Source organism: Mustela erminea, chromosome 4 (genome assembly GCF_009829155.1).
Source record: "Mustela erminea isolate mMusErm1 chromosome 4, mMusErm1.Pri, whole genome shotgun sequence".
NCBI lineage: Eukaryota > Metazoa > Chordata > Mammalia > Carnivora > Mustelidae > Mustela > Mustela erminea.
Window position 1 is genome coordinate 28,586,181 of NC_045617.1, and position 26,412 is coordinate 28,612,592.

Sequence of the window (26,412 nt, forward strand, 5' to 3'; positions counted from 1 at the left end):
TCTACATGAAAACGCATACATGTATGTATGTTGAATTGACAGACATAGGAAAAAATGTAGTTCCTAATTTCAATTGTTTTTATACTTCTGTTTGAAAACTATTATTGCATAGTTTTCATTATAACCATGTATCTATTCTGAAATGAAGATGTGTAAAATTCAAATGTTCAATTACTTGTTCCATTAATATCTTTAATTAGGCAAATTCAGATTTTAAGTATACATAGGTCTACCTTCCTAAGGAAATATATCCTAAGCCATATTTATGTGTGTATTACCTGACTTCCCTGTTATAAATGTTAATTGTTATTTGTTGTTTTAAACATAACTCTTTATTAATTTTCTTGTTTAAAAATGAATATAATATTCTATTTCAACTATTAAAGAAAAATATTTTTGATGTATCATAATAGGTTTGAGTTAGGGGTTGAAATATTTTATGATCAGAAAATGAGAATATGTTATTTCCAATAGGAACTGGAGGAAAAGTAGAGAGACAGATGAAGTAAAGTCATATTTAACAGAAAGGAAAAGACTTTGTTTCAATGAAGTACCAAAAATATAAAAATAATTACAGGGAATTTTCTTTTTGAGTTAATTCAAAGATAATTAACATGGATACTTAGATTTTTAGAACAAAAAAGAGATAAACAGAAGTCTCCTCTGGCTTTATTAGCAGGGAGGGAAGAAAACTGGCTTTCCTCTGGAGTAGGCATAATTGAGAGAAACAAAGATGACCATTTTCAGAGAAGGTTTTGAACACACATTCAATGCTTTTCTACAGACAGCAATATGGGACCAATTAATTCAGATCCAAAAACAATTTGCTGGTAAGGGAAGCTTTCTTCCATAATTCTGTGATGTACCTATTTGGGAGAAGAAAATGGGGAAGGAAGAACATTCTTCTATTTAAATGGAAAGACTGAAACCTTGAGATGGGTGACGAATAATATCTTCATTAGGATGGTGTTTCTGTGATGTGGCTCGTGGTCATCTTTTAGGAAGCTACAGACTCCTGAGAACCATGTAAACAGATTTCTATGACTACTGGCTGATCTCAGATGGTATTTTAAAAAGTATGTGCCATGGGGCGCCTGGGTGGCTCAGTGGGTTAAGCTGCTGTCTTCGGCTCAGGTCATGATCTCAGGGTCCTGGGATTGAGTCCTGCATCGGGCTCTCTGCTCAGCAGGGAGCCTGCTTCCCTCTTTCTCTCTCTGCCTGCCTCTCCATCTACTTGTGATTTCTCTCTGTCAAATAAATAAAATCTTTAAAAAAAAAAAAAAAGTACGTGCCATGCTCACCAGGCTAAGAAGATAGTACCCATCACCATGACTCTTGTAGGATCATACAAGATAATCAAAGAAGGGTGGAGCTCGATGACTTGGACCACTGCATCCCGCACCTGGGATGTGTTGTAAGCAACATTATTAAAGCAGCAGTTAAATGTAAATATCCATATCAAGATATAGTGGAGGTGAGCCTGCCAGCTTAACATTTTAATGGGACAAAGTGACCAGAGTCTCTACATAGTTGACAGGACGGAAGACTGACTGGCCATGAAGCCATCCCCTGTACCAGTGCTCATCAGTTTGGTTAGTGAGCATGATGATATTAGCATGTTTAAAACCCAATTCCCCTTCATTTGCTGGTCCAAAGTTGTACAGAACTCAGCAGCAGGACTGATCCCCTGGGGCTCCTGGGAGTTTCCCTGTGGGAGAAGTTTTCACTGGGTTGAGTGCTGTCTCCAGTTGAAAACCTGACTCATTTGTGGTTTAGGCTGATATTCCCCTGTAGGCTGAGATGAAGCTTATCTTATTCTTTCTTCCAGTCTGGGCATAACTTGCTGCAAGATCTGGACTGTCCACTTACAGTACTCCAGCTGGTCTTGAAAGAGTGCAGAGAGCTGGCTCACATGCTGAACATGCTTGACTCAGCAACTTCCTGAGACTCAACAAATTTCTTTAAATCCTCACAGAGCTCTTCATTGAGAATCTTGCCTTGTTGTTTCTTCTTATAATCAAAGTCCAGGCTTCAACCTCTAACTTCTGTAGATGAATTTCCTTCAGCATTCTGTCATGAAGCTTCTGAAGGAGGTCAGTGAAGTTCCACTTCATTTCCATGTCCAAAAAGTCTTAAACCTCCAAGAGTTCTTGAATGGCTTCTCCCACCTTACCAAGTGCTGAGCCAAAGTTACAATAATCTCTAAGCTCTCCTCCAAACATGAGCATTACCTCTGCCAGCAGACCTTCTACCTGGGGATATCCTGGCTCCTTCTCCTGGCTGCAGATTTTTGACATGATGTGGATCATACTGAGTTAATCTCTGGAAGCTGGGTTGGCTTGAAAGTACTCAATTTTTTTTTTAAGATTTTATTTATTTATTTGACAGAGAGAGATCATAAGTAGGCAGAGAGGCAGGCAGAGAGAGAGAGGGAAGCAGGGTCCCCACTGAGCAGAAAGCCCAATGTGGGGCTTGATCCCAGGACCCTGAGATCATGACCTGAGCCGAAGGCAGAGGTTTAACCCACTGAGACACTCAGGCGCCCCTTGAAGGTACTCAATTGGTTTGTTAATAATTTCCATCACAGTCTTAATGGTGACTTCTACTTTCCTCTCTACCTCTTTGAAGTCATCATCTAGCTTGACTCCTTCTTCTCATCCACTTTTTGAGTGGCTTTGCAGAATTGCTTCTTTAGCCTGGTCACTGACTACTGACAAAGTATGGGAAGACACATGGGTATGAACAACTATGGTCATGGGTGTGGGTGTAGTTGCCTTAAAGAAGCTGTGGAGGAGGTAGGTAGGAAGGCTGAGCAGAGTCCTGCCACTTCTAGTGCTCCCACCATAATTGGGGGCATAGAAGACATAGTGGTATGGGGCCTTAAATAATTTTAAATTTTAGAAAATGTAACATTTTTGTACCTATTTTATGATATAAACTTATGAAGAAATTATCCAAATTTATATATGTACAAAAGTTCAATATTTGTTGAGTTTCCATCATTGTCTAGGAAATGAGTAACTTACATAATAAGATCTTATTTAATTTTCATACTAATATGTGGTTGGTTGTAAGAAATAGGATTTATGAATGTACTAATTAAGGCTCTGAAAATTAAGTAACTTCTCCAAGTCACAGGTAGAAAATGAAGAAACTAAGAAACAAGCCCAGGACTGTATAACTATAAATCCTGTTTTATTTTATTTGTTATTTATTTGCTTTATTTATTTTATTTGTTTATTTATTGATAAGTCAATAACTTTTGCTTAAAAATTGCTGGAGAAGATATCTCATATCATATACCCATATCTAATTATAATGTACAAAGTCACAAAAGACCATAACTCTGGGAGCAATAAGGAAGTACAAGATACACTTGGAAATAATGCATTTGTTTAAAGTTATTGAGAAGTTATATGCTATAGGTCGCTGTCAAACTTTAAGAAAAAATAAGTAAGCAATTAATTCAGCCAGCAAAATCAAGTTTATTAGGGAATAGCAGAAAAATTACAATTCAGGACAAGCCAACTATGGTGAACCATGGGCAAGTCCAGAGAACAGAGGAAAGCTTCCTTTTATAGAGGAAAGGAGGAAGTTGAGACGGTTGTTTCAAAGACATGTTCACTGAAAGAAAATAAGAGTTTGAAGTGGTGGCCTCTCCTTGGCTGCAAGCCAGGGCAGCTGGCTTTTGCTGGGTACTTACAGCCTGCTGTTGCCCAGAGAGTAAATCTTCCTTCTTCCTGCTGGACTATGCGAGCTACATAGAATGCTTTGCGCTTGACAGCTCTCCTTTCATGGATTCCTGACTCCAGTTTTGAGTTAGGTTTCTTTAACACATTTTCAGATGGCTAATAAATTAAGGTCCAGAGATGGATGAGCCATTGGTAGGGGATCAAAGCTTGCAGTCACTTTTAAGTCTGGTAATAATTGCCTGGTCTGGGTACAAGGGGAAGGAGGAGTGGGTTTGACACAAGCAGACATGTTACTGAGATGAGGAGAAAATAGTCGAATGTTAATGCTAGCATAGTTTGTATGATGAATTAAAATCTGGATCAAACCCAAATGCAAAAATAAATTTACCAAGAAAAATAAAAAAGAGCAAAATTGTAGGTCTAAATCCAGTTATGTCAACTTTTCATAAAACAGAGAATGAAGACTCCAATTAAAAGATAAAATTGTCAGATTGAATAGAAAAGCAAGATCCATGTTAAATATAGACACATATTAAAAATAGAGATCTAGAAAGATTGACAGTCAAAGGAAGAAAATAATTGTACTGTACCAAATTGTGAATATATAAAAATGAAATGACTATATCAGCATCAGATAAAATAGATTTTCAATAATGGAATATTGTCATAAATAGAAAGGGAAATTTCATAATACTAGTGTTCATTTATCAGGTAGATGATAATCACAAGTGTACATGTGTGTTTGGCTAGTTATAGAGCTTCATAATAAATACAAAAATAAACACTCAAGTAGAATGAGAATTTTTTTAAAAAAAATCCACAATCTTTGTTGAAGATTCTAGCATACTTCTCTCATATTTGATTGTAAAAAATGGAGAAAAAATAAGTAAAGTTATATACCGCTATCAACATTCTTTGTTTCATAGAATCTTATAGACATTTCACCCCAAAATTACAGAGTATTTTCAAGTTCATGTGGACTGTTCCCAAAGATAGACTATATGCTTAATAGAGCAATTCTTGGTAATTTTCAACAAACAGAATTAAAATAAAAACAATTCTCTGTACAATATCTAGAAAGGCCACAAGTATTATTAGCTAAACAACAAATTTATAACCAATCCATTGTTCAAAAAAGAATACAGGAATTGTTCAAAGAATTGCAGGAACAATTGCAAACTGTACTGAATGATAAAGTTAATATATGTGTTTAAATGTAAGAAGCAAGTATGTAGAAATAAATTTACACTAACATTGGAAGTCAAGAAACTAACATGCAGACAAATGGTACAGATATTTTAAAGAGATCAGTTCTTTTAAAAAACAATGAAAAATTATATAACTCTAGCAAATTATTAGAAAAAAAGAAAAGAAACACAAATTACTAATAACAGGAATGAAATCGAAATATAGATCCTTCAGATTTTAAATATAGACAAAGGTTTAAATAAATAAATGAATAATTAATAAAAAGGTAAAATCAATAAATTTGACAGCTTAGACTATATTGACACAGTCAATGAAAGCGATTTATAAAAATACCCCCCCAAAAATCAGAATAACCTTATGTCAAAAAAAATAAAAATGTGTTTAAAAAAGGATACAACAAAATGTCTCTCAAGGAAAACTCCAGGACTAGATAGTTTTAATTATAAATTTTAACAAACACAAAAACAAATAAACAAGTTTATAAACATTGTTAGAAAGTAAAAACAGAGAATAAAGTTTTTTACTTGTTTCTTGAAACCAAAGCAACTGTGATTTCAAAACTCAATAAAGATATGATAAGGAAAAAAATATATATATACATATATAACAGAGTCCCCAAAACATCATGCATAAATCTTTTACTAAAATATTGTCAAATCAGATCCATCAAGAAATAAAAATAATAATACATCATGACTAACTGGGGGTTTATCCTGTGACTATAGATAAAATTTTGAACAAATTTCAGCAAAACAAATCTGACAATATATAAAAAGGATATTACAGTATAACCAAGTGGAGTTTATTCTGTGAGTATATAATTGTTTTAACATTAACCGAACTTAATTTATGTTGATATCAGCAGAAAAAAAGTATTTGAAATTAAAACAATGAAAGTTAATATATGCCAAAGAGGAAAACTGAATAGAAGGAGTAAAAAACATTTGACAACTTTTTAATATCCATACTTGATAAAAATTATCAGTAAGCTAGAAATGTAAAAGATTCTGAAATGTAATAAGGGGTACATACAAAACACCTACATTTAATATCTAACATAAATTATGAAGTATTAGACTCTTTCCCTCTAAGGTCAAGAACCAGGTAAGACTATCCACTCTCACCACTTCTATTCACCATTTTACCTACAGCTCCTGTCCATACAATATGTCCTGAAGGAGGAATAAAGGACACAAAGATTGCAAACAAAGAAAACAAGTCTTGTTCACAAAAAGCAAGATTGTTCATGTAGAAAATCCTAAAGAGTCTACAGACTGCTAGAACTAATAGGGGAATTTATCAAGACCACAGATCGATATACAAAACTACATGCATCTCAGTATATTAACAGTAGTTGTGTTTATGTATGCCTATAGCAATGTATTTATGATAGTGACAAAAATAAAATGGAGATTAATTTAAAAAAGTGAAATATCTCTATTGAAAATCACAAGACATGGCTGAACTAAACAATGTCTATGGATTAGCTGATGGAATATTGCCAACAGTTCAATTCTTTATAAATTTATGTATAGATTAATAGTAGCAATTTCAAAATAAGTTTCTGAGGACATTTTTAAAGGAAATGTTTTTATTGTATTTTTTAAAAGATTTATTTATTTATTTATCTGACAGACGGAGATCACAAGTAGGCAGAGAAGCAGGCAGAGAGAGAGGAGGAAGCAGGCTCCCTGCTGAGCAGAGAGCCTGATGCGGGGCTTGATTCCAGGACTCTGGGAATCATGACCTGAGCCGAAGGTAGAGGCATTAACCCACTGAACCACCCAGGTGCCCCTAAAGGAAATGTTTTAAAGTATACATGAAAATGTGAAAAACCAAGTGTAATGAAAGAGTCTTGAAACAGAAGAACAATGGTTAGAAGACTGATTCTACCTGACTTCAAAACTTAATGTAAGGTAAGAGTTATGTATCGTCTGGATGGCTCAGTTAGGTTAAAGAGTATGCATTCTACTCATGTCATGATCCCAGGGTCCTGGGATAGAGCCTCACACCAGTCTCCCTGCTCAGGTGGGGAAGCCTTCTTCTCCCTCTCCTACTTCCTCTGCTTGTGGTCTCTCCCTGTCTAATAAATAAAATAAAATCTTTTTAAAAAGGAAAATAATAAGGTCGCATTTATCAAGACAGTATGGTATTTAAATATAAAGATATTTGAATGGGACAATGGAACAAAATATAGTGTAAAAATAGACCCATGCTTTTATAACTAATTGATTTTCCCAAATATGCATGAAATAATCCAATGAAAGAAGAAAATTTTTTCAGTGATTGGTGCTAGAACTAGATGGCTATATTTAAATAAATGAATCTCAACCCTTATCTCACATGATACAAAAATTTAGTTTTAAATATCATACATTAAACATATAACTAGAAATATAAATCTTCTAGAAAAAATATATGGGGATTATATTCTCAACCATGTGCATAGGGAAAAATTTCTCAAGACAAATAAAAATGAAAGAACAAAAGACAACATCAAGAGTATATTTTAAAGATTTATTTAAATATTTATTTAAAGAGAGAGAGAGTAGAGGAAGGGGCAGAGTGAGAGAATGTTCAAGTAGACTCCCCTCTGAGCTGGACACAGGGCTCAATCTCATGACCCATGAGAGCATGACCTCAGCCAAAATAAAGAGTTGGCTGCTTAACCAACTGAGCCACCCAGGTACCCTGACAACATTAAGAGTATTAAAAAATGTTTTGTTGTCTACCATGAAAACCATTTGAAATAGTTCTAGTAGTCAATTTAATAATTGGTTAGCATTAAGGCTGTAATCATTGATTCTTCCCTGCAATAGAGGTTAAAAGTAATAACAAGAGGGGCACCTGGGTGGCTCAGTGGGTTAAAGCCTCTGCCTTCGGCTCAGGTCATGATCCCAGGGTCCTGGGATTGAGCCCCACATCAGGTTCTTGGCTCAGCAGGGAGCCTGCTTCCCTCTTTCTCTCTGCTTGCCTCTCTGCCTACTTATGATCTCTGTCTGTCAAATAAATAAATAAAATCTTAAAATAAAAAGTAATAACAAGATAATGTTTAACTATATTAAATCTTCAGTCCAAATGATTATATTTATTCTAAAAAACTAAATATTTTCCATTAGAAAACTAGTAGAATCTTGGGGTGCCTGGGTGGCTTAGTGGGTTAAAGCCTCTACCTTCAGTTCAGGTCATGATCCCAGGGTCCTGGGATCAAGCCCTGCATCGGGCTCTCTGCTCAGCAGGGAGCCTACTTCCCCCCCTCTCTTTCTCTGCCTGCATCTCTGCCTACTTGTGATCTCTGTCTGTCAAATAAATAAAATCTTAAAAAAAAAAAAAAAAACCCTAGTAGAATCTAGGTAAAAAATATTATGGAGTCAATGACTTTATCTCTCTTTCCTAAAATCTTCAGTCAGACTTGAGTATTTAATTGTTAGAACACTCTTCTTGGTTTTGATCTATCCAATGCAGATCCATTGTAGTTTATAAGTGTTTAACTTTCATACTTGGTAATCCCAGAGTAAAATGTGCTTTTACTCCTATGAGTTTCCATTGTCAGAAGTACATTACCCTCTCCAAAACTGCCAGGCAGAGCTATGAGGACGAAGGGTATTATTTTGCAATTATATGCAACAAACTCTACTGGAGAAAAAAAAATAGTAAGTGAACAGTTCATGATATATAGGCTATGTTTATCTAAAGGAGTTTTCTATTTTTCAGAATCATTAATTTAGAACTGTCCATTTGTTACAAAATACCAAACTAATTTGTTAATTAAATGTTACCTTCAATTTCAAAACAATTACAAGGAAAGAAGGGAAAAGAGTATACAATAGTCATGTCAGGCTTGCTTGTTTTTCATAGGAATCATGTAAAAATAAAAACCCTTTAGTGTAGTGAAGTGACTATAGCTTACACAGGGAAGCCAACTTCTACAGGCCAAACGATACCAGTAATGCCACCTTAGGCAAGTCATTTAGCTTCCCTGTCATCAATTCAAATCTAAAAAAATGTGAAAACAATAACACCTATCTCATACATTTCTTGAGAGGATTAAGTGGATTCATAAAGTGTGGAGAGCCATCCAGCAGATGCAAGGAGTCACGTAGACGAATATGCCTGAAGAATGAGGAAGTGAGAATGATTGGCTAGATAGGGTTTGGGTGCGCTCGTGGCTGACACATGAACAGCACCAGGAGCCAAGAGAGAAACGCATGATTACTGCTTGAGAACAATAGAGCCCTGCGCGGTTACGTAAGGGTCCACGAGGAGACCGTGTGCACAGGGCAGTGATTGGATAGTTGGGCTGGACCGCCTACATGTATATATTGCCAGAACTTGCTTGAGACGGGAGACGCTAACAGAGACGCTAATAAAGAAGTTTGCTCCTCATCACGTTTGCGGGTCGTTCTTGCTGGCGAGAGCGACAATAAAGGTCAAGGTTTTAGAATATTTCCTGACAAAGAGCAAGTACCATGTGGTTTTTCTTTTTCTTTTAGTAACAAAAATGCATGAACATTTTAGTCTATTTTCAATATGTGTAAGGAAAACACTACATTTGGAGAGCCTAAAAATTATCTAAAACACCTTGGTTACTTAGATCAAATTAGAAATAATGATTAAATATATTGCCAGATTTAATTATGCAATTTAGTAATTTTTACATAAGGGGAAAATAAAGTAATAATATTAAAATAGAGAAAACAATGTTTAAATGAATTTAAAAACTAGGGTCACCTGGGTTGCTCAGTGGGTTAAGCTTCTTCCTTTGGCTAGGGTCATGATTTCAGGGTCCTGGGATTGAGCCCTGCATTGGATTCTCTGCTCTGCAGGGAGCCTGCTTTCTGCTCTCCCTTTGCCAGTCACATAGGTACATGCATTTGTAAAACTCATGTACAAATGTGCACTTAGGATTTGTGTTTTACTGTATTTCAGTTACACTTCTATGTACACTTAGGATTTGTGTTTTACTGTATTTCAGTTACATCTCAATAAAAACAAATGAATAATAAATGCTTTTTAAAATATGCAAAATTGGAAACTAATCAATTTAATCATGATATCTGAATAATACTAATAATCTTTTTTAGCAACATAAAAATGAACTAAAGAAAGAATGGCAACAAGTTTAAGATGCAATAGGAAGAAACTAAATTCTAGTTAAGACTGAATAAATGTAAAAAAAGACTGGATAAATGTAGAGTTCTTACTATGACATTTTATGGTACTGTTTTGATGCATATTACAAAGATGTAGTCATTAAAATTTTGTATACTGAACAGTTATGATCATAGAATTACAAAGAAAAATCATGATTTTGTTTTTAACAAAATCAATAGGAAACATTAATCGATAAGTCTATGTAATATTCAAAAAAAATTCACTTATATTCCAAGACCTGTAAAATAGTTGCACGATTGGACCTTGTATTAAGCCAAAATCTTATTAATTTTCCAAGCAAAAGAAAAAACAAATACCATATAACATAATCATGGAGTACAGAAGTCTTTCCCAAGCAAAATGCGAAATTCCTTCAAAAGACTTGAAGGAAAATTAAAGCCATCTGTCTGAGAAAAGACATTTTAAACTAAGTTAAGTGACAAGTGATAGTGGAAGGATACATTCATTTTCTATGTATAATAATCAAAATATCTTATTAGTAATATATGGAGAACTTCTATAGATCAGTAAAAATATTATAAATAACAAATAGAAATAGCTGATGAAAAGTATAAAAAAAGCAATGCTGACGTAAAAAATAAATGTATTTCCTAGCGATATATTGAAATAGGACTAATTTCATACCAAAAAATTGCATCTTCTTCAAGATTTTCTTGGTTATTCTTAACCCCTTAATCTACAATATTAATTTTAGAATAAATATGTAGAATTCCACAAATTATATAATTACATTTGGGTTGAATTTGATTTATGGATAACTTAGTAAAATGTGGAAATAATTGACAAAGTTAAGGCTTTATATTTATTCAAACTTCCTTTTATGACAGTCAACAAAATTTTTCATTTTTATTCATATATGTTTTTCTTACTTTTTGTATATTATTTGTATTGACTTTTTAACTTGCCACTTTATAGATTTTTTTAAATTATTTAAGATTAGTGGGTAGTTAACTCTGTTGGGACTTATTAGATGGTGATATCTCATATAATATATAAATAATAAACATTTTCATTACTACCTTATTAACCTCATTTATTTATCTTATTTTATTGCACTTGCAATAAATGAATAGTAAAACAATAATGAATAGTAATAGTAGTAAGGGGTATTGTTACTGTGATACTAACTTCTACAGGAATGCACCAGATGTTTTGTAGTACAGAGACTTAAGCTAACTCTCTGTTTTTTTATTTATAAATATCTTAAAGAGGATACGAATATCACATTTTAGTATCAGAACATTTAAAAAATGTATACCTTGTATATATTTTGAGTTTTGAAAAAAAAGGCTATATTTGACACATCAGAACAGATGTATGGTATATTTGTTTTAACTTTTCTTTGTACTAAAATCCTATAATTATTTTTATGTGAAAACAGATATTTGAGGCGGTGCCAGCAACATGGTTTTGATATATAATATCCATTCATCTATGCATATCAAAGTGTTTTGATGATGTTTTTATATTACAAGCAAGAATCAAGTACCAGTGAGAGGTAATATGCACTTGAAGATAAATAATAAAGTTCTGATCACACAAAGAAAATTTTAATAAAAATGCAATTTCTTAAACTCATGTATATAATATTACACTACAAACCATATTGGTAGATACAACTCTTACTGGGGTAGCAAAAGTAATTATATAGAACAAGACACATGTAAAACAAAGCATTGTGGTAAGTTATAATGGAAGGTTATTGTAGATAAGACTCGTGTTTCCATTTGGGTCAGAGATAGTACGATGGCAATTTCTTGTGTCTGCAATGTATACCTTTATTGAATCGTCAATTCTTAATATTAAAATATGTATCATTAAAGAATAATATATTTAAAGAGGCAGGTGTATTTATTTGTTTGAGAAGCAGTGGTTTCCTACAAGTATAAAAGAACTATAATGGATACTTTTCTATTGATCAGAATGTCAAACTGAAGGAAGAGAGGGAGGTGAAATGAAAAATATCATTGATTACTGCTCAGAGATTTCCAAATTCTTTTGAAAAATGAACAATGGTAGGGTAGAATTATCCTTAAATATGGAGTTATACTTCACTTGTAAATGTGTATTACAAATATCTTTTTTAAAATTAAAGGACAAGTAAAAAACTGGGAAAATATGAAAATATATGTATCCCCCACTTTTCAAAAGGTCACATTATATTACTTGGCTTTACAAAAGACCTACTTTAGGGGCACCTGGGTGGCTCAGCTGGTTAAGCATCCAACTCTCTCTACCTTTTTTTTTTTTTTTTAAGATTTTATTTATTTGAAGAGAGAGACAGCAAGAGAGGGAACATAGCAGGATGAGTGGAGGTGGCAGAGGGGAAGCAGGCTTCCAACTCAGCAGAAAGCGTAATGCAGGGCTCAATCCCAAGACCCTGGGATCATGACCTGAGCCAAAGACAGGGGACTAAGGACTGAGCTATTCAGGCACCCCATAAGCATCCAACTCTTGATCTCAGTTCAGTTCTTGATCTCAGTTCAAACACTGCCTTGGGCTCTTCCTGGGTGTGTAAACTACTTAAAACAAACAAACAAAACCCTAATTTAGTACAAGTTCCCCTGCTATCTGAAAGAAATACAAAAAGGATTTTCACATCAAAGATAAAAGTCAAAAACCAAAAATAACATTCAGAGTTTGTTTTGTAGTGAAGCATTATAGAGGTGGCACCTAACCCAGGTAGTGAGAGTGGCGCCACCAAGCTCCTTCCCTGGGATCTACATTCAGCATCTCAGCATCAAGCCACCAGAGCTTTGAATGGTGTCTGTGAGCATCTGTGCTTCATCTTGATTTGTTTTGTGCATCTGTTAGCAAGATGCATCCTAAAGGATCAGAAAAGCCTAACAGAGGTAGTTTTGGCTCCAGGAACATTTAAAAACTTCTCTATATAAATTAATAGTAATTGTTTCTTCACTTTATATCATTTCAGCTTACAAAAGATTTCATAAGAATGCTCCACTTTCAGATAGTGGAGAAAATGTTCAATACATAAAAGTTTAGTATTCAGAATGAATGTAACAAATCAACGTGTAAATAATATAAATAACCAAACAGGAAATCAGGCAAAAGAAATGGGGATTTCACAGATTAAAAACAAGACTGCCATAATTCTATAAGGATGGAGACAGGGATATGAATTTTTATTTCTTTAGTTCATATTTACATGCAGGTTTCATATGTATCAATAATGGAGGATCAGAATTAAAAAATAGATTTGCTGGCCTATCCATAATGAATAGGATTATAAATAAAAATAGCATGATTTATACTACTTTTTAAGTTCCTTTTTTTTAAGAGATACTTTTTAAGTTTCTTCTTTTAATTTTTAATTTTTTATAAACATATATTATATTTTTATCCCCAGGGGTACAGGTCTGTGAATCGCCAGGTTTACACACTTCACAGCATTCACCATAGCACATACCCTCCCCAGTGTCTATAATGCTACCCCCCTCTCCCTCCCCCCCGAAACCCTCAGTTTGTTTAGTGAGACTAAGAGGCACTTATGGTTTGTCTCCCTCCCAATCCCATCTTGTTTCATTTATTCTTCTCCTACCCCCTTAAACCCTCATGTTGCATCTCCACTTCCTCATATCAGGGAGATCACATGGTAGTTCTCTTCCTCTGATTAACTTATTTCACTAAGAATGATACGCTCTAGTTCCATCCATGTAGTTGCAAAAGGCAAGATTTTATTTCTTTTGAAGGCTGCATAGTATTCCATTGTGTATATATACCACTTCTTCTTTATCCAGTCATCTCTTGATGGACATTTAGGTTCGTTCCATAGTTTGGCTACTGTAGACAAAGCTGCTATAAACATTTGGGTGCATGTGCCCCTTCAGATCACTACGTTTGTATCTTTAGGGTAAATACCCAGTAGTAGTGCAATTGCTGGGTCATAGGGCAGTTCTATTTTCAACATTTTGAGGAACCTCCATGTTGTTTTCCAGAGTGGTTGCAGCAGTTTGCATTCCCACCAACAGTGTAGGAGGGTTCCCCTTTCTCCACATCCTAGCCAGCATCTGTCATTTCCTGACTTGTAAATTTTAGCCATTCTGACTGGTATGAGGTGATATCTCATTGTGGTTTTGATTTGTATCTCCCTGATGCCGAGTGATATGGAGCCCTTATCATATATCTGTTGGCCATCTAGATGTCTTCTTTGCAGAAATGTCTGTTCATGTCTTCTGCCCATTTCTTCATTGGATTATTTGTTCTTTGGGTGTTGAGTTTGCTAAGTTCTTTATAGATTTTGGACACTAGCCCTTTATCTGATATGTCGTTTGCAAATGTCTTCTCCCATTCTGTCCGTTGTCTTTTGGTTTTGTTAACTATTTCCTTTGTTGTGCAAAAGCTTTTGATATTGATGAAATCCCATCAGTTCATTTTTGCCCTTGCTTCCCTTGCCTTTGGCGATGTTCCTAGGAAGATGTTGCTGCGGCTGAGGTCAAAGAGGTTGCTGTCTGTGTTCTCCTTAAGGATTTTGATGGATTCCTTTCTCACACAGAGGTCCTTTATCCATTTTGAGTCTATTTTCGTGTGTGGTGTAAGGAATTGGTCCAATTTCATTTTTCTGCATGTGGCTATCCAATTTTCCCAACACCATTTATTGAAGAGGCTGTCTTTTGTCCATTGGACATTCTTTCCTGCTTTGTCGAAGATGAGTTGATCATAGAGTTGAGGGTCTATTTCTGGGCTCTCTATTCTGTTCCATTGATCTATTTGTCTGTTTTTGTGCCAGTACCATGTTGTCTTGATGATGACAAGCTCTTTGTAATAGAGCTTGAAGTCCGTAATTGTGATGCCACCAGCTTTGGCTTTCTTTTTCAATATTTCTTTGGGTATTCAAGGTCTTTTCTGGTTCCATATAAATTTTAGGCTTATTTGTTCCATTTCTTTGAAAAAAATGGGTGGGATTTTGATGGGGATTGCATAAAATGTGTAGATTGCTTTAGGTAGCATAGACATTTTCATAATATTTGTTCTTCCAATCCACGAGCATGGAACATTTTTCCATTTCTTTGTGTCTTCCTCAATTTCATGAGTATATTTATAGTTTTCTAAGTATGGATTCTTAGCCTCTTTGGTTAGGTTTATTCCTAGCTATCTTATAGTTTTGGGTGCAATTGTAAATGAGATTGACTCCTTAGTTTCTCTTTCTTCTGTCTTGTTGTTGGTGTAGAGAAATGCAACTGATTTCTGTGCATTGATTTTATATCCTGACACTTTACTGAATTCCTGTACAAGTTCTAGCAGTTTTGGAGTGGAGTCTTTTGGGTTTTCCACATATAGTATCATATCATCTGCCAAGAGTGATAGTTTGACTTCTTCTTTGCCGATTTGGATGCCTTTAATTTCCTTTGGTTGTCTGATTGCTGAGGCTGGGAGTTCTAGTATTATGTTGAATAGCAGTGGTGATAATGGACATCCCTGTGTGTTCCTGACCTTAGCGGAAAAGCTTTCAGTTTTTCTCCATTGAGAATATTTGCCGGTTGTTTTTTCATAGATGGCTTTGATAATATTGAGGTATGTGCCCTGTATCCCTACACTTTGAGGAGTTTTGATCAGGAAGGGATGCTGTACTTTGTCAGAAGCTTTTTCAGCACCTATTGAGAGTATCACATGGTTCTTGTTCTTTCTTTTATTAATGTATTGTATCACATTGATTGATTTGCAATGTTGAACCAACCTTGCAGCCCTGGAATAAATCCCACTTGGTCATGGTGAATGATCCTTTTAATGTGCTGTTGAATCCTATTGGCTAGTATTTTGGTGAGAATTTTCACATCTGTGTTCATCAAGGATATTAGTCTGTAGTTCTCTTTTTTGATGGGATCCTTGTCTGGTTTGGGGATCACAGTGATGATGGCCTCATAAAATGAGTTTGGAAGTTTTTCTTCCATTTCTATTTTTTGGAACAGTTTCAGGAGAATAGAAATTAGTTCTTCTTTAAGTGTTTGGTAGAATTCCCCTGGGAAGCCGTCTGACCCTGGGCTTTTGTTTGTTTGGGGATTTTTGATGACTGTTTCAATCTCCTGACTGATTATGGGTCTGTTCAGGTTTTCTATTTCTTTCTGGTTCAGTTGTGGTAGTTTATATGTCTCTAGAAATGCATCCATTTTTTTCCAGATTGTCAAATTTATTGACGTAGAGTTGCTCATAGTATGTTCTTATAATAGTTTGTATTTCTTTGGTGTTAGTTGTGATCTCTCCTCTTTCATTCATGATTTTATTTATTTGTGTCTTTTCTCTTTTCTTTTTGTTAAGTCTGGCCAGGGGTTTATCAATCTTATTAATTCTTTCAAAGAACCAGCTCCTAGTTTTGTTGATTTGTTCTATTTTTTGTTGTTGTTGTTGTTTGTTTCTATTCCATTGATTTCTGCTCTGATCTTTATGATCTCTCTTCTCCTGCTGGGTTTAGGGTTTCTTTCTTGTTCTTTCTCCAGCTCCTTTAGGTGTAGTGTTAGGTTGTGTACTTGAGACCTTTCTTGTTCCTTGAGAAAGGCTTGTACCGCTATATATTTTCCACTCAGGACTGCCTTTGTTGTGTCCCACAGATTTTGAACTGTTGTGTTTTCATTATCATTTGTTTCCATAAACTTTTTCAATTCTTCTTTAATTTCCTGGTTGACCCATTCATTCTTTAGAAGGATGCTGTTTAGTCCCCATGTACTTGGGTCCTTTCCAAATTTCCTCTTGTGATTGAGTTCTAGCTTCAGAGCATTGTGGTCTGAAAAATGCAGGGAATGATCCAAATCTTTTGATACTGGTTGAGACCTGATCTAGGACCGAGGATGTGATCTATTCTGGAGAATGTCCATGTGCACTAGAGAAGAATGTGTATTTTGTTGTTTTGGAATGAAATGTTCTGAATATATCTGTGATGTCCACCTGGTCCAGTGTGTCATTTAAGGCCTTTATTTCCTTGTTGATCTTTTGCTTGGATGATCTGTCCATTTCAGTGAGGGGAGTGTTAAAGTCCCCTACTATTATTGTATTATTGTTGATGTGTTTCTTTGATTTTGTTATTAATTGGTTTATATAACTGGCTGCTCCCACGTTGGGGGCGTAGATATTTAAAATTGTTAGATCTTCTTGTTGGATAGATCCTTTGAGTATGATATAGTGTCCTTCCTCATCTCTTATTATAGTCTTTGGCTTAAAATCTAATTGATCTGATATAAGAATTGTCACTCTTGCTTTCTTCTGATGTCCATTGGCATGGTAAATTGTTTTCCACCCCTTCACTTTAAATCTGGAGGTGTCTTCGGGCTTAAAATGAGTTTCTTGGAGGCAACATATAGATTGGTTTTGTTTTTTTATCCATTCTAATACCCTGTACCTTTTGATTGGGGCATTTAGCCCATTAACATTCAGGGTAACTATTGAAAGAGATGAATTTAGTGCCATTGTATTGCCTGTAAGGTGACTGTTACTGTATATTGTCACTGTTTTTTTCTGATCTACTACTTTTAGTCTCTCTCTTTGCTTAGAGGACCCCTTTCAATAATTCCTGTAGAGCTGGTTTGGTGTTTGCAAATTCTTTCAGTTTTTGTTTGTCCTGGAAGCTTTTAATCTCTCCTTCTATTTTCAATGATAGCCTAGCTGGATATAGTATTCTTGGCTGCATATTTTTCTCGTTTAGTGCTCTGAATATGTCATGCCAGCTCTTTCTGGCCTACCAGGTCTCTGTGGATAAGTCTGCTGCCAGTCTAATATTTTTACCCTTGTATGTTACAGACTTCTTTTCCGGGGCTGCTTTCAGGATTTTCTCTTTGTCACTAAGACTTGTAGAGTTTATTAGGTGATGGGACATGGACCTATTCTTGTTGATTTTGAGGTGGGTTCTCTGGACCTCCTGTATTTTGATGCTTGTTCCCTTTGCCATATTAGGGAAATTCTCTCCAATAATTCTCTCCAATATAAGTTCTGCTTCCCTCTCTCTTTCTTCTTCTTCTATTGGAATACCAATTATTCTAATGTTGTTTTGTCTTATGGTGTCACTTATATCTCGAATTCTCCCCTTGTTGTCCAGTAGCTGTTTGTTCCTCTTTTGCTCAGCTTCTTTATTTTCTGTCATTTGGTCTTCTATATCATTAATTCTTTCTTCTGCCTCATTTATCCTAGCAGTGAGAGCCTCCGTTTTTGATTGCACCTCATTAATAGCTTTTTTGATTTCAACTTGGTTAGATTTTAGTTCTTTTATTTCTCCTGAAAGGACTTTTATATCTCCTGAGAGTGTTTCTCTACTATCTTCCATGCTTTTTTCAAGCCTGGCTAGAACCTTGAGAATCGTCATTCTGAACTCTAGATCTGACATATTACCAATGTCTGTATTGATTAGGTCCCTAGCCTCTTGTTCTTTTTTTTGTGGTGAATTTTTCCTCCTTGTCATTTTGTCCAGATAAGAGCATATGAAGGAGCAAGTAAAATACTGAAAGGGTTGCAAAGACCCCAGGAAAATACGCTTTAACCAAATCAGAAGAGATCCCAAATCATGGGTGGGAGAAAGGGGATAAAAAGAGGTTCATAAAAAAAAAATAATTAACAAAAGAAAACAATTAAAAAAACATATAAAAAAGAAAATAAATATATACACATATACGTATATATATATATATTAGATAAACTAGTTAAAAAACGTTAAAAAGAAAAGGGTAAAGTTAAAAAAAAATTTAGCAGTAGAAGGAAAAAAAATTGAAAAAAAATTAAATTAACTGCAAGACTAAAGAATCATGGGGAGAAAGTCATTAGTTCCCTGCGTTGCTTTCTCCTCCTCTGGAATTCGCTGCTCTTCTTGGTATTGAACCTGCACTCCTTGGAAGGTGAACTTGGTCCTGGCTGGATTTCTTGTTGATCTTCTGGGTGAGGGGCCTGTTGTAATGAATCTCAATGGTCTTTGCCCCAGGCAGAATTACACTGCCCTTACCAGGGCCAGGCTGCGTAATTAGCTCGGGTTTGCTTTCAGGAGCTTTTATTCCCTGAATGCTTTCCATAGAGTTCTGGAGGATGGGAATGAAAATGGTGGCCTCCCAGTCTCTGGCCCAGAGAAGCCAAGAGCTCGGGACCCCACTTCTCCATGCGCCCTCAGAGAATAGTGCCCAATTACTCCCGTCTCCCTGGCCCCCAGCCACACTCCAAGCTCACCGAGCTGCGACCGGTTCAAGGTAACCCCGAGCTGAGAGCTCACTCCTCAACTTTGTCTCTGTAGCAGGCTTCCCTGTTCTAATACCCGCAAGCTCTGTGACACTCAGACACCCCTGATCCTTCTTTGACCCTGCGGGACATGAGGTCACGCTGATCCCATGTGGGCTTCACCCCGGTTTAGCCTCTGGAGCGATGTCCCTCAGTGGAATAGAGTTAAAAGTCCTGATTTAATGCTCCGTTGCTCCGCTGCTTGCTGGGAGCTGGTCCCTCCCCCCACGGTCTATCTTGCCGATGCTATGGATTCACTCCTCTGCCGGTCCTACCTTTCAGAAAGTGGTTGATTTTCTGTTTCTAGAATTGCTGTTCTTCTCTTCAATCTCCTATTGGATTTGTAGGTGTTTGCAATCTTTAGATAAGCTATCTAGCTGATCTCCTGCTACCTGATGTAGTCTCAGCCTGCTAGTTCTCTGCCATCTTGACTCCCTCTTTTAAGTTTCTTAAGAAAATTATTTGAAATATTCATTTCTTGGTATAAGATTGAAAAAACAAAACCAAAGACCTGACCAAAGATGAGCTCTACTAAATCAAGAAAAAAATGATATATTTTCACAACAGATCTAATGAAAATAATCTTAAAAATATCAATAATTGAAGAAATCTATTTAAATTAAGAGAATACTAGAGAAGACTGAACATTAAGTTGATCAAATATTGCATTTTTTCCTAAATAAGTTACCTTAAATATTATTAGTATGAGTGTTAGTATTAGTGCTAGTTCTAGTATTAGTGTTAGTATTAGCCAGAGGCATAAGACAATGGCTCCAGGGAGAGAAACTCCAGATTTCAGATACAAACATGATGAGTTTGAGGTTCTTTCCTAATATCCAAAAAGTCATTTCTAATGCCTTATTGAAAATTCCATTCCCAAATCTAGGAGAAGCTGTGATACAAAGGTACATTTTGGAGAAGTTAAAAAAATGGATGAAAACCAAAGTCATGAAAATCAGTGTGACAGCCCAGGGAAAATTTGTCGTACTAAGATTAAGACTTAGAAGACACATTTCAGAAAAACAAAATTTAGGAAAGAGGGACACCTCAGTGGCTCAGTTGGTTAAGTGTCTGCCTTAGGCTCAGGTCATGATCCCAAGGTCTTGGAATTGAGCCCAGAATCGGGCTCCCTGCTCAGAAGGCAGTCTGCCTTTCCCTCTGCCTGCTGCTCCCTCTATTTGTGCTCTCTGATAAATTTAAAAATAAATAAGTAAGTAAGTAAGTAAGTAAGCAAATAAATAAATAAATAAATAAAATCAAACACACACACAAACCAAAGTTTGGTAAAGAAAAGTTTTTTTTTGTGTGTGTGTGTGTTTTTAAAGATTTATTTTAAAGACAGTTGGGAAGGAGGAGGAGTAGAGGAAGAGGGAGAGAGAGTCTTAAGCAGACTCTATGCTGAGCATGGAGGCCCACAGAGGGTTCGATTTCACCACCTTCAAATCGTGACCTGATCCCAAGCTTAATCAACTGCACCATCCAGGTGCCCCAGGAAAAAGAATTAAAAAAAAAATGTTTCTATAAGAGTGGTCAAAGATGTAAGAAGGAAAGTAGGTGGTGTGTGTGTGTTCTCACCTAAAGCAAAGGAAAAGTAGTGCACATGACCAGTGTGGTAAACGGTATCATGCAGCAAGGTGGCTCTAAAATGGGATTTGACAGCTTCCCAGATGGGCCTAGATGATGTAGATAGTTACATAGGAAGGGACAGTTATTTACTTTTTTCATCAGTGAAACAACCTGAATGTTTTCATATACATATAAAAAGATCCAGAAAAGAGGAAGCAAATAAAGATAAGAGTATGCTATTAAAGAAATCCCTGGGAAGACAGAAGAGCATTGAATCAGGGCAGAGATAAGGAAATCAGATTTTAGTTGCAGGAGAAACTCTTATCCATGTATGTATTTTTTCCTTGTCTTTCTTTGTTGACTTCTTTCTTTCTTTCTTTCTTTCTTTCTTTCTTTCTTTGTGTGTGTTTTGCCTTTTTGAGGAAGTTGATCCAGTTCCTATCTAATGCATTTTATTTTCTCTCTGAAATGAGAAGGAAGGTCATCTGAGAATGAGAGGATTGAACTGCATTTAATGGGATTGGGAAAGGAGGGAAAGAGTTAGTGTGAGGAATAAAGAATAAACCTCTGTAGGGGACTTAAAAGGATTTCCAAGTGCTGGTGAAGTCTAGTTCGATAACATGGTCTCCAAAATGTAATGAAGGGAGGTAGACCTCAAGTCCATCACCTGCACATATGTGAGCAGTGAGTACTGAGAGCAGAGGTCATTTCTTTATTTAGTTGCAATATGGTCCTGGATTAAACTTTACTGTTATCATTATTTTTTTATTATCCACCAAGTATTCACCATATCCAAATGGCATTGCCATCTGAACATGGGAAAAATTTTTAAAAAATAAATAAAAGCTGTTCCTATCAGCAAGTAGTTATATAATGTCATAAAGTTTCCTTTCACTTTCTTAAAATTAATTCTCCCCTAAACAGCTTCTGTCATTCCCAAATCCTTATAGAATAGTTGCTATATTTGTTTACTTTCTATACACTTACAATTATGTATACATAAAGATATTACCATATACACAATATATAAAAGGATATCTGAGAATAGACCAACCTTTATCTTCTTATGTGCTTAGACATTTTGGTATGCATAGGCTTTCCAGCTTTCAACAGCCTTTGTTGTAGACTCTATTTGCATAGTGCCTGTTTTCTCTAAGTATTTTACTATTGGAAAGTTTTGTAATCTTAGCATCTGTTCAATTAAAAAAAAAAAAAACAGAACTTATGTGTTACAATTTTCTATACCTGTACATCAAAACTACAGTATGTAAAAAGAAATTTGCATAATTAGAAACAAATTAACTGTTCTATTAAACTACTGGAATGTGAAATTTCGACAAGTAATACAAAAAGAACATCTTGTTATATAAACATTTCCAGAAAACAAAGTATTTACTTCTTTTAACTTCAAGGGAAGATATTGGAATGAAAAATAAGAATAAAGCTTCTAAATGAATTTTCCATTTATAGTGCACAAATTTAAATGTAAAATTTCTAATAGAAAGACATAGATGAAATTCACAGTAAGTAGAAGCAAGTTGTGTTTTTGAGTTGAAAGTTAAGATGAGTTAAGTTGAGTTGCAAAATAAGTATTGGAAATGTAAAAAACAGAAAATAAATGTGTATATTGTAATAGATGATATATCACAGCATGCATGATCTTCAGAATTAAACTCGAGATACATTTTCACGAGAAAGTAAAATAAGCGTTCTCAGATTTAGAAGTTCCCCAAAACAATTTCATAGAACATTTATTTATATGTATAATTTAAGGAACTGTAAAAGTCAAATGATATATGTGGTATAAGAATTATGTTTAAAATATTCATAAAAATATTTCCTAAGAGTTCAATATTTAATAATTTGATTCACCAAATAAATCAGTGTCTGCAGGATTTCACAGTAGATAATAATAAAGATCTAAAACTCAATATTATGTTAAAAACATTCCAGATCCGGGCGCCTGGGTGGCTCAGTGGGTTAAGCCGCTGCCTTCGGCTCAGGTCATGATCTCAGGGTCCTGGGATCAAGTCCCGCATCGGGATCTCTGCTCAGCAGGGAGCCTGCTTCCTCCTCTCTCTCTCTCTGCCTGCCTCTCTGCCTACTTGTGATCTCTCTCTGTCAAATAAATAAATAAAAATTAAAAAAAATATATCCTTAAAAAAAAAATATATATATATATATATATATATATATATATATCCTTAAAAATATTCCAGATCCATTTGAAAAATTAAACCTATCTTCTTTTTTTTTTTGGAGTTTTTAAATTTATTTATTTGACAGAGAGAGAGAGAGAGATTACAAGCTGGGGGAGTGAAAGGGAGAGGGAGAGGAAGAAGCAGGATCTCTGCTGAGTAGAGAGCCCCATATGGGGCTCAATCCCAGGACCCTGAGATCATGGCCTGAGCAAAAGGCAAAGGTTTAACTGACTGATCCAACCAGGTGACCCTAAACCTATCTTTTAAACCAGATAATTAAACAGTCAACTTCTAGATCGTAATGTCCCTCCAAAATATTTTGTTTGTTCATTCATTTAATCTGTCATTATCAACCTATATATATATGGACCGCTATATTCTATATATCATTTGAGAAGATGGAAATATCAAGAGCAGTTCTTACTTATAAATTGTACCCTAATCCTAGCTGGAACATATACTCTGTAATAACAAAACAAATTTCATAGTAGAGATTCATACACAGGTATCTGTACGGATGTGGGGAGAAGTCTTTATAGTAGATTTAGAATACAATACCATTTACAGTAAGACTAAGAGAACTTTCCAGAATAGATTATATTTGTCTGTACTGTAAGAGTTAGCCACCTGTGGGTATGGAAAGAGAAGAATATAGAATATGCAATGCTAGAGGGAGACAAAAGTTCGTTGATAAGATATTTTTGGTTAGTTACATATGTATGTCTGGAACGTTAAAATTAGAGGATAACATCTGAGGAAACTCCATGGCCTTGTGATGAACTTATTGGGTCCATGCTCAAAGGAGTGAGACTGATACAAAGCGAAGGTCAAGCAAAGCTTTATTTCGTGCCAAGCATCAAGAATCAAACTGACTGGCCAGGGCCATCTCTTGGGAAGAGGGGACCTCTCTCTGCCTTAAAGACTAGCTTTTAAGGGCAAAGGCCATGTTTTTTGGGCCTGGCCACACACAGGTGGCCAATGAGATTGTAACACAGAGAAAGCTGCACAGTCCTGCTAGGTCATGCATAAGTGACCAATTGAATTACAATTTACCCAATAGTAGATGTTTGAATGAGCCTATCACTTTCGTCAGAATTGGCGCCCAAAAGGCACCCAAAGGGTGGGGCCCATACTCCTTGGTACCTAGGGAGATAGTATGCGCCCCCACTGATTGAATACTTCCACCTGGCCTGAACCACCCTTGTATTTGGGCTTTGTTACTTGGGACTAGTTTCCAGGACTTGTTTTAAGAAAGTCCCCTGGGGGAAAGGGGGGACAAGGACAGTTTAAGTTTTACTATATAAACAACAAGGTCATTGTTTAACCGGATGGAATCACTCTGGATAAATAAGCCCTTACATTCCCCTTTTTTCTTAGGAGATTAGTCAAATCCTTGACTTTTAGCCAGTTCTATGACCTTTTTAATGGCTGTCAGACTGTTTTAATGACTCCAGAGTGATTTACCCAGAAACAGCATTTCTCTCCTAGAGTTACGCAGAGCCCCCTTTCTTCTAGGAATAGTATGTCAAGCCTTCCTCTATCTTGCAATTATCTATATCTCCCACCTATACTTTAACAATAGAGGCTAACTCAATGAACTCATTTTTTGAGTCTTAGCTTTAAGTCCACAATCAGCGGGGTTCATCAGTAGTGGCATCCATCTCTGGAGGGGGGGCATCCTCATCCTTGGCTTGTTTGACATGACCCGCATGAATCCATGCCCTGATGTCTCTACTTTTATTGCTGTGGGGGTGGTCAGGATGACAGTAAACGATCCCTTCCAGTGAGACTCCAGGTTTCCCACTTGGTGGCAGCATATCCAAACCAAGTCTCTGGGTTGATAAGGGTGTGGTTCCACCTCCGTCTCCATCTCAGTTGGGCAGTTCGGATCCCTGCGTGGGTTCTTTTTAAGACAGCTGTAATGCCTGCAGTGACTGGATTACAGACTTATCAGTCATTTCTGCTAGGGCAACCTTCTGTAGCTGAGGGCAGAGCAGGCGGAGGGGGGTGTCTTTCAAACATTATTTCAAATGGGGTCACCTTGTTTAAGTAGGGTGTACATTGCATCCTGAGGAAAGCTAAGGGAAGGAGATCCACCCATCCTCTGCCAGTCTCCAGAATTAGTTTTGTCAAGGTCTCTTTAAGAGTCTGGTTCATTCTTTCTACTTACCCAGAACTCTGGGGCCTGTAGGCACAATGTAGTTTCCAATTAGTGCCCATGGCCTTGGCCAGTGCCTGTGAGACTGAACTCACAAATGCAGGGCCCTTGTCTGACCCAATCGTGAGAGGCAACCAAAACCTAGGGATTATTTCTTCTAGTAGCTTTTAGGCTACCCCCGCTGCTATCTCATGTTTGGCGGAGAAAGTCTCTACGAGCCTGAAAAGGTATCCACAAAAACTAACATATACTTGTGTCCATATTTTCCTGGTTTCATCTCTGTAAAATCCATTTCCCAATAAATTTCTGGCTCCTTACCTCTTTCTTTCTTCCCTCTTCCCATTCTAGTTCTTCCCACATTTACTGCCTGACACTGAGCACATCTAGAAACCACATCCTGAGCCATACGCCCTAATTTAGAAACCTGGAACTGTTTGCCCATAAGCTCCTTAAGCTTGCATGTCCCCAAATGAGGCCCTGATGTATTTGGCTTACTAATTTTCTTCCTAGTCTTCAAGGAAGAATTACATTTCCTGTTCTAGTCTTAGCCCAGTCCCCTTCAAAGTCCAGTTTAACCCATTTTTGTAAATACTTTAAATCTTCCTCTGAATAGTCCGGTTTTTCTGGTAGGGCTGGAGCCTGGAGTGTAACCAGCTCTTGCACTGTCTCTTGGGCTGCTTGCTTTGCAGCTCGATCTGCTGATTGGTTTCCTTTAGAAATCAGATCAGTCCCCTTTTTGTGCCCTGGGCAATGTATAATGTCCACCTCTTTTGGGTCCCAAATAGCCTGGAGGAGAGCCAATATTTCTCCTCTGTTTTTAATTCCTTTTCCTTCTGCTCTTAATAGGCCCCTTTCTTTATAAATAGCCCCAAGCATATGGAGAGTAACAAAGGCATACGTACTGTTTATATAGATGTTGACAGTTTTACCCTTGGCCATCTGCAGTGCCTTGGCTAGTGCAATCAGCTCCGCCTTTTGCACCAAGGTTCCATGTGGCAGGACTGCCATCCAGAATTCTTGTTCAGGAGAAACCACCGCAGCCCCCGCATACCTCTTTCCATTGACCATGTAGCTACTCCTGTCTGTGAACAGTCATCTCTGCATCTGGAGGGGAGTGTCTCTGAGATCTGGCCTTATTCCTGTGACCTGGGGTAGGACCTCCCCGCAGTCATGTGGGTGGTTAGCCAGCTCCTCTGGTAGCAACGTGGCT

General features: G+C 36.3%; 1 pseudogene; it reads right to left on the reverse strand.

Annotated features, from left to right (window-relative positions):
• Positions 1–1,773: 1,773 nt before the first annotated feature.
• LOC116589307 lies at positions 1,774–26,270 on the reverse strand (annotated as a pseudogene).
• Between the last annotated feature and the right edge of the window lie 142 nt (positions 26,271–26,412).